The following is a 14,545-nucleotide window of genomic DNA, read 5'->3' as shown; positions in this document are numbered from 1 at the left end:
AAGCACAGATTCCTCAACAAGGCTGCAAAAACCTTCATGGTGCAGGCCCTGAATTGTGGCAACAAGTACTGCAGTTGACTCCTGCCCCCTCTCCAAGTCAGAATTACATTTCTTTTGGGCTCCCTCAGTGCTTTGTTTAGAGATCATTTTTAGCACTTAACACAGTTCTTCTTAACTGGGAGGATTAACTGCAATCATACTATGACCTGTGTCCTCCCCTGCCCTTCCAATATACATACATCAACATCACACAGATGACTAGAGTTTTACAAGATGGAGAACAGTGGTAATTCATTTCTTTATCCCTTAAAGTACCCTGAGCTTTAATTAATAAAGCTTTAATTAATAAATGTTTGTAGCTTTGATTAATAAATAATAAAGCTCACTACCCTGAGCTTTAATTAATTAATAAAACTCAGTACCCTGAGCTTTAATTAATAAAGCTTTAATTAATAAATCTTTGTAGCTTTGAATTAAGAGATGTAAAATAGCTCTTGGAAATTAAGAACATGGAACATTGCATGGATATACCTTATAACTTTTGAGAATTTTGAAAAGATAAGGGCAAAAAACAGTGCCCACCTCATAAGTACTATAAAGGTTAATGAAATATATTTAAATGCAGGCTCTATACAAAATAAACTTTCAATAAATATCAATGTATTTTATTTCTAGTCTTTGTTGTTTAATGGTAAAAGTGGGGGCTTCCCTGGTGGCGCAGTGGTTGAGAGTCCGCCTGCCGATGCTGGGGACGTGGGTTCGTGCCCCAGTCTGGGAGGATCCCACATGCCGCAGAGCGGCTGGGCCCGTGAGCCATGGCCACTGGGCCTGTGCGTCCAGAGCCTGTGCTCTGTAATGGGAGAGGCCACAGCAGTGAGAGGCCCGCGTACAGCAAAAAAAAAAAAAAAAAGAGTTAATGGTAAAAGTGTTTAAGGTTATGAGTTTTCCTCTAAGTGCAGCTTTAGGTACATCCCATGATTTCTATATAAAATATTCTCCTTATTGATGATTTCAAAATAGTTTGTCACTACAGTTTTCATATTTCCTTCCTTCCTTCCTTCCTTCCTTCCCTCCCTCCCTCCCTCCTTCCTTTCTTTCTTTCCCCATGCAACTCATGGGATCTTAGTTCCCCAACCACTGGACTGCCAGGGAATTCCCATCATTGCAGTTTTTATTATTTCTTCTTTAAGCCAAGAGTTGGTCAACTGGTCAAGCTGGTCAAGAAAGTTCTCCTCTAAAAAAAAATTTTTTTATCGCATTGATTAGAAAAAGAGATTCATTCTATTTCTTCTTTGAAAAGTTCATTTCGGTTTTCCTGTGGACTTATATTTAATAAAGTGTGTTAATTATCCCCCAAAGCCCTAGAAAACAAGTGTTCTATCTATAGGACAAAATCTAGAATAGTCTTGGACCTCTCAAGTATTTTTATATCTTTGGAAGCATCTTTGGTGCTGTGTGAAGGGGAAGTGAGATGGAGGAGTTTAAGTTGCTTCCCAATTCTGCCTTCTGTTTTTTTGTTTTGTTTTGTTTTTTGGCTTCCTCTTCCCTTGCTAAGAGGTTTTAAAAACAAACAACAAACAAAAAACTACTGTATGGATCTTTTTTTTTTTGGATGGGCCATGTGGCTTGTGGGATCTTAGTTCCCTGACCTGGGATCAAACCCAGGCTCTCAGCAGTGAAAGCACAGAGTCCTAACCACTGGACCACTAGGGAACTCCCTGTATGGATTTTATATAGCAATTGTTAATCACTGCCTAACTATTAAAGCTGGCAGTAAAAATAGGATACTAAAGGAACTAGGAGAGGCTCATCCCTTTCTCTAGCTGAGACAGTCCTCTCCTTAAGATGCCATGTTTTTTTGTCTCTTGAAATTAGAGAAATCCTACAGGGGCCACTTTAAGATTTTTTTTTTCAATTGTGACTTTCCAGAATCTGCAGTAATTCTTTCATAGTGTATTGAGGATATTGTGTAGGCTAAAATCAAGGAAGTCAAGGAATAGACTGGTGAATCCACCTCCAAGGGGCTCACAGTATGGTAGGGAGTGAGATACAGTACACTTAGCCCTGCTTACCTAGTCATTTTCACATTCCCAAAAAACCATCCTATGGGCCCTCCAGGAAACGTCATGATCTTTAATTCTTTTTTTAAAAAATATTTATTTACTTATTTGGCTGTGCTGGGTCTTAGTTGCAGCATGCAGGATCTAGTTCCCTGGCCAGGGATTGAACCCAGGCCCCCTGCACCGGGAGCACAGAGCCTTAGCCACTGGACCATCAGGGAAGTCCCCCATGATCTTTAATTCTGAAATGAGTACCCACTGTGAAATCCTCTGACATTTCTAGCCTAGTGATCTGGGCAGAATAATCTCAGAAACACCCAAAGCTCAGACTTAAGCCTCCAGGCTTGGCTCCCAGCTTCCTCTCAAGTCTCCTGTAAAGATGTAGAACGGGGTGGGAAGGGAAGCTCAGCTATTGGCCTCTCCTTAGCACTTATAATCAGTTTATTCAGCCCCTAAATCTGGGCATTTTAACAACTGGAATGAGAGAAATTCTCCCCAGAATGATATAGGTTAGCCTCTGTCCTGTCTTTTCCAGTTGTCAAGACCTCCCAGAGGTTTAGCAAAGCCTATCCCCACATTTTTAAGGCTCCTAAAAAATTAAAATATTATTAAAATTGTGATATATTTTACATATTTGCATTTAGCATCTTTAACACTCAACACAAGAATACGACTCGGGTGTTCTACTGGAGATAACTTCAAAAATCTAAAACTTGAGGCCCTGGGACTTCCCTGGAGGTCCAGTGGTTAAAACTCCACGTTTCCAGTGCAAAGGGTGGAGGTTTGATCCCTGGTAGGGGAACTAAAATCCCACATGCTGTGAGGCCAAGAAAAAATAAATTAAAACTTGAGGCCTTTCATAAAGGTGAGACCATACCAAGTGGCCCCAGTAGAGGCCTATCCATCCCTATTTTGCATTTTATATTAACTGGGGCTCCTCCTAAGGGGGAGGGAGAGTGAAGGGCAGCAGCAAAGAACTAGCGACCCTCACGTTGGTCTGGTGTGGGGCATACTTCCATTGCCTTAACTCCCCAGAAATACAGTTCACCCTCCTCTAAGATGTTCCTCTCAGGGTCCTCCAAATGCTAGAGAGCCCCCAACAATGACCAAGGCAAGGTGGTAAAAGGCCTTGCAGCTTCCATCTTGTTGGCTAGGAGAACTCGCTCTAGACGGCCATGAAAGACATCTGACTACCCTGCCAGCAATACAAGTAGATGGTCCAGAGATGCGTTGTTTCTTATAAAATAGAAATAACAAAGTCAAGCAAATAGACATCATAACATTAATTATGAGTGTGGTTACATAGGTATTTATGTTCTGTGTATTTGAACTAGTTCATTAAAAATATATCCACCTCCAAGGAAAGAGGCATAATGGCATGACTAGCAAGGTTATCCCAGGCAATCTCGCTGTTGGTTTGAAGCAGGGCTTGCACTCCAGCCTCAAGAAAAACTCTCTGCCAGAAAGGAGAGGAAGAAAGTTGTAGGTTCTGCTAAGGCAAAGGTGCAGGAGAACACAAGGGGCAGGGAGGGACCTGGGGCCTTGGCCCTGACAGGTCTTCCTTTCGGTTCTGTATGCTCTGAGATGCTGGGAGTATGCCTTGAACCTTTGTATTTTTTTTTTCAAGAACTTGCTGGCAAAAAAATGAGCCACTAACCTGAGTCTTCCTCCCAAAGGCTCCACTCTGTGTTCTTCTCCCAGAAACTCAGGGTTTGCCAAAATCCCTGGCAGTGTATCAGGCAACTCCAATGCGGCAGAGCTTCCCTTGGGAAGTAAACAGGCAGCTTGTAGGATTTATGTTATTCCCCAAAGTGCTGTTTTCTGTCCTTAGAGCCATTTTGTTCAACAAGGCCCATGAGCAAAGGGCTTACAGGGTAAAAATCAGACGAGCACAGGCAGAACCTGCTCACAAGTTGTTTCATCCTTGCAGCTGGCTGTAGCAAGGGGGTGAAAGATGCCACCTCCTTAATTGTAAAGTCAAAGCGGGGCTCCATGGGGAACAGGAGTCATCCCTGAAAAGGGAGGACCCAGCCTTTTACCACCAGTCAAGGCTTCTCAAGGCTTCCTGCAATTCCATGACCAGGTCCACACAGCCGATCCACTGCTTTGCCAACAATGATCACTGGCTGACGTGCTAAGGCACTGCTTCTGGAAACTGCTGCTACTGGAATAGTTATAACCTAGACCAGTGCTTCCCAGTCATGTGCACATTGGAATCACCTGGGGAGCTTTAAAAAAACTCTCTGATGCCTGGTGTGTCTTAAGTCTATTAGAGCTTCCAATCCTTGGTAGCTTAGAAACAACAGAAATTTCCCACCATTCTGGAAGCTGACAGTCCAAGATCAGGATGCCAGTATGGTCAAGGGAGTGTCCTCATCCAGGTTGCAGACTGCCAACAACCTCTGTGTCCTCAAATGGTGAAAGGCGCAGGGAGCTCTGTGGAGTCTCTTTTATAAGAGGATTAATCTCATTAATGAGGGCTCCACCCCCATGACCTCAGCAACTCCCAAAGGCCCCACCTCTTTTTTTTTTTTTTTTTTTTTTTGGCGGTATGGGCCTCTCACTGTTGTGGCCTCTCTCGTTGCGGAGCACAGGCTCCGGACGCGCAGGCTCAGCGGCCATGGCTCACGGGACCAGCCGCTCCGCGGCATGTGGGATCTTCCCGGACCGGGGCACGAACCCGCGTCCCCAGCATTGGCAGGCGGACTCTCAACCACTGCGCCACCAGGGAAGTCCCAGTCCCACCTCTTAATACCATCACATCAAGCATTAGGATTTCAGCATATGAATTTTGAAGAGACATAAACATTCAGACTATAGCACCTGGGTACCACCCCCTAGAGATTCTGATGTATTTGGCATCTGGACATCAGGATTCTTTACAGCTCCCTAGATGATTTAATGTGCAGCCAAAATTGAGAACCACTGATCTCAACATTAATTTGAAGAATTAATAGGAAACTTGGAGGGAAGCAATAGGACTGGCAGAGGATTTCCAAAGAGGCTCTACATTTGTAATGACCGATGAAAGACATGTGAGAGGTGGGTGTGCTCTGTTTCAATGAAGGTTACTATAAATCATGGGTCAGGTTGAATTTCCTGTTAAGAGTCTAAGTGTAGTAAGTTAAAAAATGGCTTCAACTTCATGATTACTTCTCCTATTGACAGAGGGTGTCAAATCCTCTTCCCCTGAATCTAGGCTGGCAGTAGTGACTTGCTTAGGCAATAGAATTAACTGGAAGTAACTTTCTGGGACTTCATAAGAAGTCTTGAAGCTGCCATCTGGGTCCTCTTGGAATGCTAGCTCTGGGAACACCAGCCACCATCTAGAAAGTCTGGTTACCTTAAGACTGTCATGCTTCAAGGAAGCCCAAGCTATGGAGGCATGGAGAGAGATGCCTAGTCATCTCCAGCTGTTCCAGCCATCCTAGCCCAGGCACCAGACACAGGAGTGAAGAAGCCATTTTCAACATTCCAGTCCCAGCAGACACAACAGGGAGAAGAACCCAAGAATCACCTGCAGACAGCCAGTACTGATGCCTCAGACACACAACCCCAGTCGATTACAGCCATTCCAGTGATCCCCAGACATCTGAGTCACCCTAGCTGAAGCTCCGGTCATGGGGCAGACATAAGTTGTCCCTGCTGTGCCCTGATCAAAATCCCAACCACAAAATCATGAGCTATAATAATAAAAAGATTGTTTTTACACTAAGTTTTGGTGTTATGCAGCAAAAGATAACCAGAACAACAGTAATACATGAATGGTCATGGTACAAGAATCAAAGAATAGAGATAGATACAAAGAAAATGAGGAAATTTTTCCATCACCCCCTTGCTTCACTTCTGCTCCCTTTTTTATAGGTAACGGTTGTACATCCTACCGGTCTCCTTCTGATGTGTTTACATATGTATATGTATTCATTAGATGTATTTATAATGCTACATATATAATATTTTCCCAGACTTTTTTAACTTCACAGTGTGCCTCTGAAATGTCTGAATCTAGATGAATAGGCCTTTCTTACTCTTAACAGCTGCACAGCATGGCACACTATGGGTGTAACATAATTACTATTTCTTCTGTTGATGGACATTCAGGTTGTTTCCAATTCTTGCTTTAATGAACAATTTTGTAATGAACATCTTATAATGCAACTTTTGTGTACATTCAATAATTTCTTTAGAATAGAATCCTCGAAATGGAATAACTGAAGCAAAGGGTATGTGCATTTTTCAAGTTTTTTTTGGGGGGGGTGGTAAAATATACATAACATAAATTTTTACCATTTTAACTATTGTTAAGGGTACAATTCAGTGGCATTACATGCATTCACATTGTTGTATAACCATAACCACCATCCATCTCCAGAACTTTTTCATCATCCCAAACTGAAACTCCACCTATTAATAACCCCCCATTACCCTCTGCTCCCAGCCCCTGGTAATCACTATTCTATTTTCTGTCTCTATGAGTTTGACTATTCTAGGTACCTCACATAGGTGAAATCATGAAATATGTGTCTTTGTTTTTGGCTTATTTCACTTAGCACAATGTTTTCAAGATTTATCCATGCTGTAGCATGTAACAATTTCCTTCTTTGTCAAGGCTGAATTAAGTAAGTAGGTACATGACTTGTTTAGTGTCACACAGCTGCTTAACTGTAGGGACATTATTCTCACTCAGGCAGTCTGACACCAGAGCCTGTGCTATGAAGGCATATAAAGCACTCACATGATACTTGGTATATATAAAGTGCTCAATATATGTTATCATTCATTGCAGTTCCAAAGGCATGACGTTTGGTATTTTGATACCCCCACCCACCTCCACCATCACATCAGCCTTGGAAGATATTTTTCTGTGGTCTTTGATGTCCAATTTTAGCTTTGACTCACATAGTCATTTTCTCCTACTTCCTGAAGCATTAAGAATTGTTTCCAGGGGCTTCCCTGGTGGCGCAGTGGTTGAGAGTCCGCCTGCCGATGCAGGGGACACGGGTTCATGCCCCGGTCTGGGAAGATCCCACATGCGGCGGAGCGGCTGGGCCCGTGAGCCGTGGCCGCTGAGCCTGCACGTCCAGAGTCTGTGCTCCGCAATGGGAGAGGCCACAACAGTGAGAGGCCCGCGTACCGCAAAAAAAAAAAAAAAAAAATTAAGAATTGTTTCCAGCTGCTGGCTTTGGTGGAGGCTTGTACTGTGGGTAGGGATGGGAGTGGGGTGGTGTCTACTGTGCTTCCAGCTGCAGCCCCAGTGACCATGTGCGAGGGCACCCTCTATAGGACAGCAGGTGAAATGCCACCTGAGTTTTGATACTAATCTGTGCGTGAAGGAACTTGTCCAGATACTAAGGCTTTGCTGAGCAAATATCCTTTCAGTCATTTTAGCTTATTTCAACCATATTTTTAAAATGTAAGCTTCTGCTCTATATCTTCGGGGGAGTTAAGGCATGAGCCCTTTTGCTCTTGTTAAAGACTCTGTGTCTGCATTAATTTGATGCCTGCAGTGTTGTATGTATGTCTGTTTACTTTGGAATTAGGTCTGTTCTGTGTTTCCTTCAGTATTGGCAAACCTCACATATTACTTGAAGACTTCACATATTTGTTTCTCTATGGACACAGACTGCTGGGTTTTTTTGTTTTTTGGGTTTTTTTTTTTTTTTGCGGTACGCAGGCCTCTCACTGTTGTGGCCTCTCCCGTTGCAGAGCACAGGCTCCGGACATGCAGGCTCAGTGGCCATGGCTCACCGGCCCAGCCGCTCCGCAGCATGTGGGATCTTTCCTGCACCGGGGCACGAACCCATGTCCCCTGCATCGGCAGGCAGACTCTCAACCACTGCGCCACCAGGGAAGCCCCAACACAGATTGCTTTTTTTTTTTTTTTTTTTTTTTTTGCGGTATGCGGGCCTCTCACTGCTGTGGCCTCTCCCGTTGCGGAGCACAGGCTCCGGACACGCAGGCTCAGCGGCCATGGCTCACGGGCTCAGCCGCTCTGCGGCATGCGGGATCTTCCCGGACCGGGGCACGAACCCGTGTCCCCTGCATCGGCAGGCGGACTCTCAACCACCGCGCCACCAGGGAAGCCCCAGATTGCTTTTTAAAAACCATTCCTAATCCTCTTCATTCCAGTGAAAAATATTCCTGTTAATGAGAGTTTTGGAAAGTTTTTATTATAAAAATAATGAGCAAAGCATGAAAGTCTTCCTCTAAGACTGAGCTTGGTATACTGTTTTCCCTTATTATTTTACACTGAAAATAAATTCACAGACTATGTTTCATGTGTCATAAAATGTTTACTCATTGAAAACCACACAAATGTATAGAGGACATAGAGAAAAAAGCACAACCCCCACCTCCAATTCTACTCTATAGAGGTTGCCACATTATTCCTTGAGTCTATCTTCAGATATTTAAATTAAAAAATATTTTTCCCATTATTTACAAACATGGGATTATACTATCACACTGTACGGTAAACGTGCTCTTCTCATTTAATAATATATATTGACCATCTTTGCACATTAACACATGGAAATCCACTGCACTGTTTTCAAGGGATGCAGCGCAGCACACAGGATGGATTCACCAAAACTTACTAAGCCAGTCTCCAGGTGATAGCCATTTAAATTATTTACAGTTTCTGGTAATTCCCTGTCAGTCAAGTGGTTAGGGCACGTCGCTTTCACTGCCCAGCCCAGGTTCAATCCCTGGTGGGGGAACTAAGATCCCGCAAGCCAGGCAGCCAAAACAGAAAAAAAATTGTTTACAGTTTCAAACTAATTGGCAAGTGTGGTACGCAGGGGAATGTTCCGGAAGAATGACAAAGATCTGAATGAGAAGGTGCCCTTCACACCACCATGCTGGTGAATTCAGTCTGGTTATGTTTACCTGAGACTAGAAAGTAGTCTTGATGGGAAGGACTTAAACAAACAGAATGTTGGAACTAGAATTACAGCTAGACCATCTATTTGGGTATTCCTTCTTTTTCTTTTTCTCTTGCAGTAGATTTAGATCAAAGGAAATCTTTCTTGAGGGTGAAATATGTAAAACAGTTAAAAAGCAGGGGCTGGACTTCCCTGGTGGCACAGTGGTTAAGAACCTGCCTGCCAATGCCAGGGCACACGTGTTCCACCCCTGGTCTGGGAAGATCCCACATGCCACGGAGCAACTAAGCCCGTGTGCAACAACTACTGAGCCTGCGTGCCACAACTACTGCAGCCCGTGCGCCTAGAGGCCATGCTCCGCAACGAAGAGAAGCCACTGCAATGAGAAGTGCGTGCACCGCAATGAAGAGTAGACCCCGCTCCATGCAACTAGAGAAAGCCGTTGTGCAGCAACGAAGACTGAAGGCAGACAAAAATAAATACATACATAAATTTAAAAATAAAATAAAAAGCAGGAGCTGCTCTAGCTGACGTGGGCGGGGGGTTGGGGGGAGGAGTATCTGTCGAAAGACCCCTGCTAGATTTCTCCAGGTGGACTTCAGAAAGTCCATGAACCCCCTGAAATGATATACGAAACTGTAGAACTGTAGATGCATGTGCTTTTTTCTGGACACACACACAAGAAAAACAAATAAAAGGGAATTCCCTGGCGGTCCAGTGGTTGGCAACTCTGGGCTTTCACTGCCGGCCTGGGCTCAGTCCCTAGTAGGGGAACTAAGATACCGCAAGACGCGTGGCGCTGCCAAAAAACAAACAAAACCCCCCAAAACAAAAAACACTTCCCTTATGGTTCATAAACATATCACTAGATTTTTCAAAAAGAATCATGATACAGAGTAGTTTAAGAACCTGCACTCTAGGGTTCCTAGGGGTAGCGTTTGAAAACCGAGAAGACGGCAGTGCTGGTGTTGGGTTCAATTTCACAGCTCTTACCAGGACTGGAAATTACCGTTTACCCACCTCTCTCCTCCCCAGGTTATCTCCTTGTGGCAGGGATACTGCCTGCCGTGACCACCCTCGCCGCTGCTGACACAGTAAGAGGTCCACAGTAGGCACTTGGTAAATATTCGCCGTAAAACATGAATGATCTATAGGCTTGTCAGGGGCGGAAGACTGGAGATCTACGGCCCCAGTGCAGCCCCGTGGCGCCGAATACCGCGAGTTGGGGTGTTCCCGTGCCGCGCTGACTCCACTTTCCAGCGCTGTGTCCGGGATACCAGCAGCTTCGGCCGCTCCTTCTCAGCGCCTGGAGTGCGGCCGCTCGGGCGGGAAGCAGCTATAGGCCACTGCGGTTGCCAATCTTATCAACGGCGGCTCAGCCCAGTGCCCCCTAGCAGACGTAGGTGCCGGAGGTCCCGCCCACCCGCCCTCCGATTGGCTCTCCATACTCCCGGAGCCTCCTGGGAGACGTAGTTCAGAGAGTCATCGCACAAACGCCGACGCCGCGGGTACAGACCCCGGGGTGGGTCGCGCATCTCGGACTTTTCCCTCCCTCCGGCAGGCCCCACGGGGTCCCGGCAGGGATGGTGTGCCGGGGGGGTCTCCACCCCAGCGCCTGCCCGCCTGTCATTGCCCTGCGCAGACACTTCCCCTTTATCCTGGGGCCGTTCTTCCCGCAGACAAACCTCTCCTGCCCCAAGCGCGGGGTTTGGGCAGAAGGGGTCCTGGAGGTGATGGCAGTGCGGGGCAGAGATCTCCTGTCCACCTCTGTAGACACCGCCCACGACGTGCCAGGCGCTGGACACCAAAAAATGAAGCTGGCACTTCTCCCACGGTGCCAGGCGCGCTTGCAATCATCTCATTGAATTCCAGAAACGACCCGTTTGACAGACAGGAAAACAAATTCAGAGAGGTCGAGTAATTTGCCCAGGTCACACAGGTCCTAGATCTTGGATTCCCATATCTCCTCACCACTCCGGGCAGCTTCCAAACTCATAAACAGTTTCAATGCAAGGTGGTGAACAGGAATGACCGGAGCACCAGGCAAGAGGGGTCAGCTCTGTCAGGGGTGGGAGGTGGGAGTTGGGAGTGGGGGCAGGATTATGTAAACCGAACCTCAAAGGGTGCGGGGAAGGGAAAGCAGTTGCCTTTGGCTGTCAGGGACTGTATGCTCAAGGCGAGCCTCCTAATAGGGTCCATATAAACACTGGTAGAACAAAAAAATTTTTTTTCAATTTTTTAAATTGTAAGATGCTGGGGCTTACCTGGTGGTCCATGGTTAAGACCCCACTTCCACTGCAGGGGGTACAGGTTCCATCCCTGGTCGGGGAAACTAAGATCCCAGATCCCACATGCCATGTGGACAGGCCAAAAAAAAAAAAAAAAAAAAAAAGTTTAAATACATAGGAAAATTTAAAGAGTAAAATGAACACCCACTTACTCTTCATCTAGAGTTAACAATCAGAATGTGTACTGCACTTTATAACTTATAAACGCTCTTGCTTAAGGTTACCATAGTGCAAACAAAGCTCTCATTTGGTAAGCCGATTGGAGACCTATTCTGACACCACTACTGCATCACCTGGGACAGGTCAAAGCCACCCACCGCAACCTACTTTGGGAAGTTGGCTTCCTCTCCCTGCTTTCCCATTCTGCTCAGGAGGTCGGAGGTTTTCCCTGAATTTGGTTCACCCTCAGAGACCACAGTTACAGTATGTTTCTCAGAGGGAGTTCATTGCCTGGAAATTCACTTTGTACTTGAATGGTTAGCCTCTCAAAGTCTCAGATTTCTCCCTTAAAATTCAATATACTGGTGGGTGAGGGAGAGTTTGGGTCACAGTGGGATCCATTATTTTCTGTTCCAGGTTAACACAGGAACTCTTCCACAATCTTCTCAACAGGTCTTTCCATTCTCTTAATAAGAGATATGTATTATATTCAAATACAGTAAACCTCCTTTATCATGATGGTTGCAGGGACAGGACTGAAATCAGCTTTGAAGCTAAGCTAATTATAAAATACTTTTTAAAAACTATCTTTTTTATTATAAAATACATATTGATTTTAAAATCCCAAAATGATAAAAAAAATGAATGTGGTAGAAAATGATACCCCTGATGACCAGGAATGGAGAAAAGATCCGGGTGTCTGAGCTGTGCATCACTTAGGAGGAGAGCAAAAGTTGGACCCTTTGCAGCAGTTGCATTGGTTTTAGATTTGTCATGTCCCCAAATAAAGGCACAGAGGTACAGGACTGAAAGCTGCTTTGAAGGTTACAGAGGTATAGTCACAGAGGTACAAGAAAGAAGAGTTCATCAACAATCCATTTTACTTGTTAAATCAAACATTTAAAATGCATCCCAAGGACTATAATCCTATTTTCACATTTCTTCATTTTAAATCACCGGAACCTCAAAAAATGGAAGCTCTGTGAACCTCTCTTGACCTAGAAAGGCCTCAGTGGCAACAAAACACTGCCTTTCAAGAAGTCCCTGCTTCAGAATTGCCCCTGTTGCAAAAAGTGTCACTGAAATTGCAAAATATCCTGCTGTAGACTGGAAAGCCCCACTTCCTACCCGATTCTGTCGTAGCTGCCTTAGTCTTAGCTTAGAGGAGTTTCCTGGCCAGACAAGATGGTGTCAGAGATCCCAGGAACACGAAGGATGCTTTGTGGCATTGCACGATTTCATCATTTCTGTCTCAGCAGTGGGAGACTGCCTTCCGGAATCTTGTACAGATCCTGGTCCCAGAGAAACCCCAGTTAAAACCCTTCTGGCCCAACCTGAGAATTTCACACATCTGACATTTGCACCATAAAAGTGCATTTGGGTTCATTCATTTTTTAGGGAAGTTGTTGGGTTTGGGTATTATTTTCTCACCACGATCCAGAAAACTGGATGCTGTCAGCTGTTAAACCCCAAACACTTAATACTCTGTAAGATATAAAGCCCATAGACCAATCGGAAGCCTTGATCCCAGGCTGGTCATACAGAGGGGCTGTTTGTTCAGCCAGGCAACAGAATGCTGTCACTGACCTGTGGGAATGGTCAGCATGGCCCATTTTGAGCCTCGTTGGTCGCTGAAAAGGTGACATCTACAGTTAGTGGTGAATAGTAAAATAACAAAGTACCATCATGCAGGGAGACAATACTGCAAAGTGGTTAATAGAGTGAGTTTGAACCCTGGCTCTGGGCAAGTATCTAAGCCACTAATCCCGGCTGTAAATGGAGATGATGAATCCTGCACTGAAGGGATACTGCAGAGATTTTAGAGAATAATGGATATAAAGCACAGAGTTAAAAAAAAAAAAAAAAAGCACAGAGTAAGCAACGTTGAAGGGTAATTGTATTACCAACAAAACATCTGTAAGCCAAACATTTCATGAGAAACACACAAAGTTTAATCCAGGATGTGCAAATGATGCCAACTAAGTGATAGAAATACCACCATTTTGCAACCACCACTCTAGCAACTGATTTAGGAAAGGATCATCAATGAAGGCTAACACCATGGGGTGAAAGATTGTGAGGGACCAAGACCCTTCCACACACCGAGGTTCCATATTAATTACAAAGAAAAAAATGGCCTTTTACAATGGAGAGATCTCAAGGAGGCGTGGATGGACCCTCAGTCTAATGAGGAGACAATCACACAAATCTACATTGAGGGACACTGTGCTTGGAACGGACTTTTCAAAAACATTATTATTATTATTTTTAATAAGAGGGCTTGACGAAGCAAGCCTCCAGGTCTGAGACCTCACTCACTGTCCCCACTTTATTTTTTATATTTATTTATTTATTTTTGGCTGCGTTGGGTCTTTTTTGCTGCACGCGCGCTTTCTCTAGTTGCAGCGAGCAGGGGGCTACTCTTCGTCGAGGTGCGTGGGCTTCCCTTGCTGCGGAGTACGGGGCTCTAGGCGCCCGGGCTTCAGTAGTTGTGGCGCACGGGCTTAGCTGCTCTGCAGCATGTGGGATTTTCCCGGGCCAGGGCTCGAACCTGTGTCCCCTGCATTGGCAGGACTCTTAGCCACTACGCCACCAGGGAAGCCCTCAAAAACATTAATGTCTTGAAAGAATTTTAAAAGGTGAGGGGAATGTGAAAGTGTTCTAGATAAAAGGAGACTACAGAGATATGGCAACTAAAGGCAATGCAGGATCTCTGATTGGATCCTGGATTGGGACAAAAAAAAGCTATCAAAGACATTATCAGGACAATTGGGGAATTTGATTATGGAAAGCTTGTAGTATTGTAACAACATTAAATTTCCTGAGTGTGATAATACTACTGTGATTATTTAAAATAATATCCTTGGGAATTCCCTGGCGGTCCAGTGGTTAGGACTCGGCGCTTTCACTGCAGAGGGCCCGGGTTCAATTCCTGGTCAGGAAATTAAGATCTGACAAGCTGAGTGGGGGCGGCCAAAAATAAATAAATAAATAAAATTTAAATAAATAAATAATAAAATAATATCCTTGTATCCTCATTCTTAGTATTTAGGATAGTTAGGGTATTTGAAGTGATATCTGATATGCTTTCAATTTATTACGAAATGCTTCAAAAAAACAAAAAAGTGTGTGCATGTGTGTGAGAGAGAGAATC

This window comes from Phocoena sinus, chromosome 15, assembly GCF_008692025.1.
Source record: "Phocoena sinus isolate mPhoSin1 chromosome 15, mPhoSin1.pri, whole genome shotgun sequence".
NCBI lineage: Eukaryota > Metazoa > Chordata > Mammalia > Artiodactyla > Phocoenidae > Phocoena > Phocoena sinus.
This window is presented reverse-complemented; position numbering follows the sequence as displayed.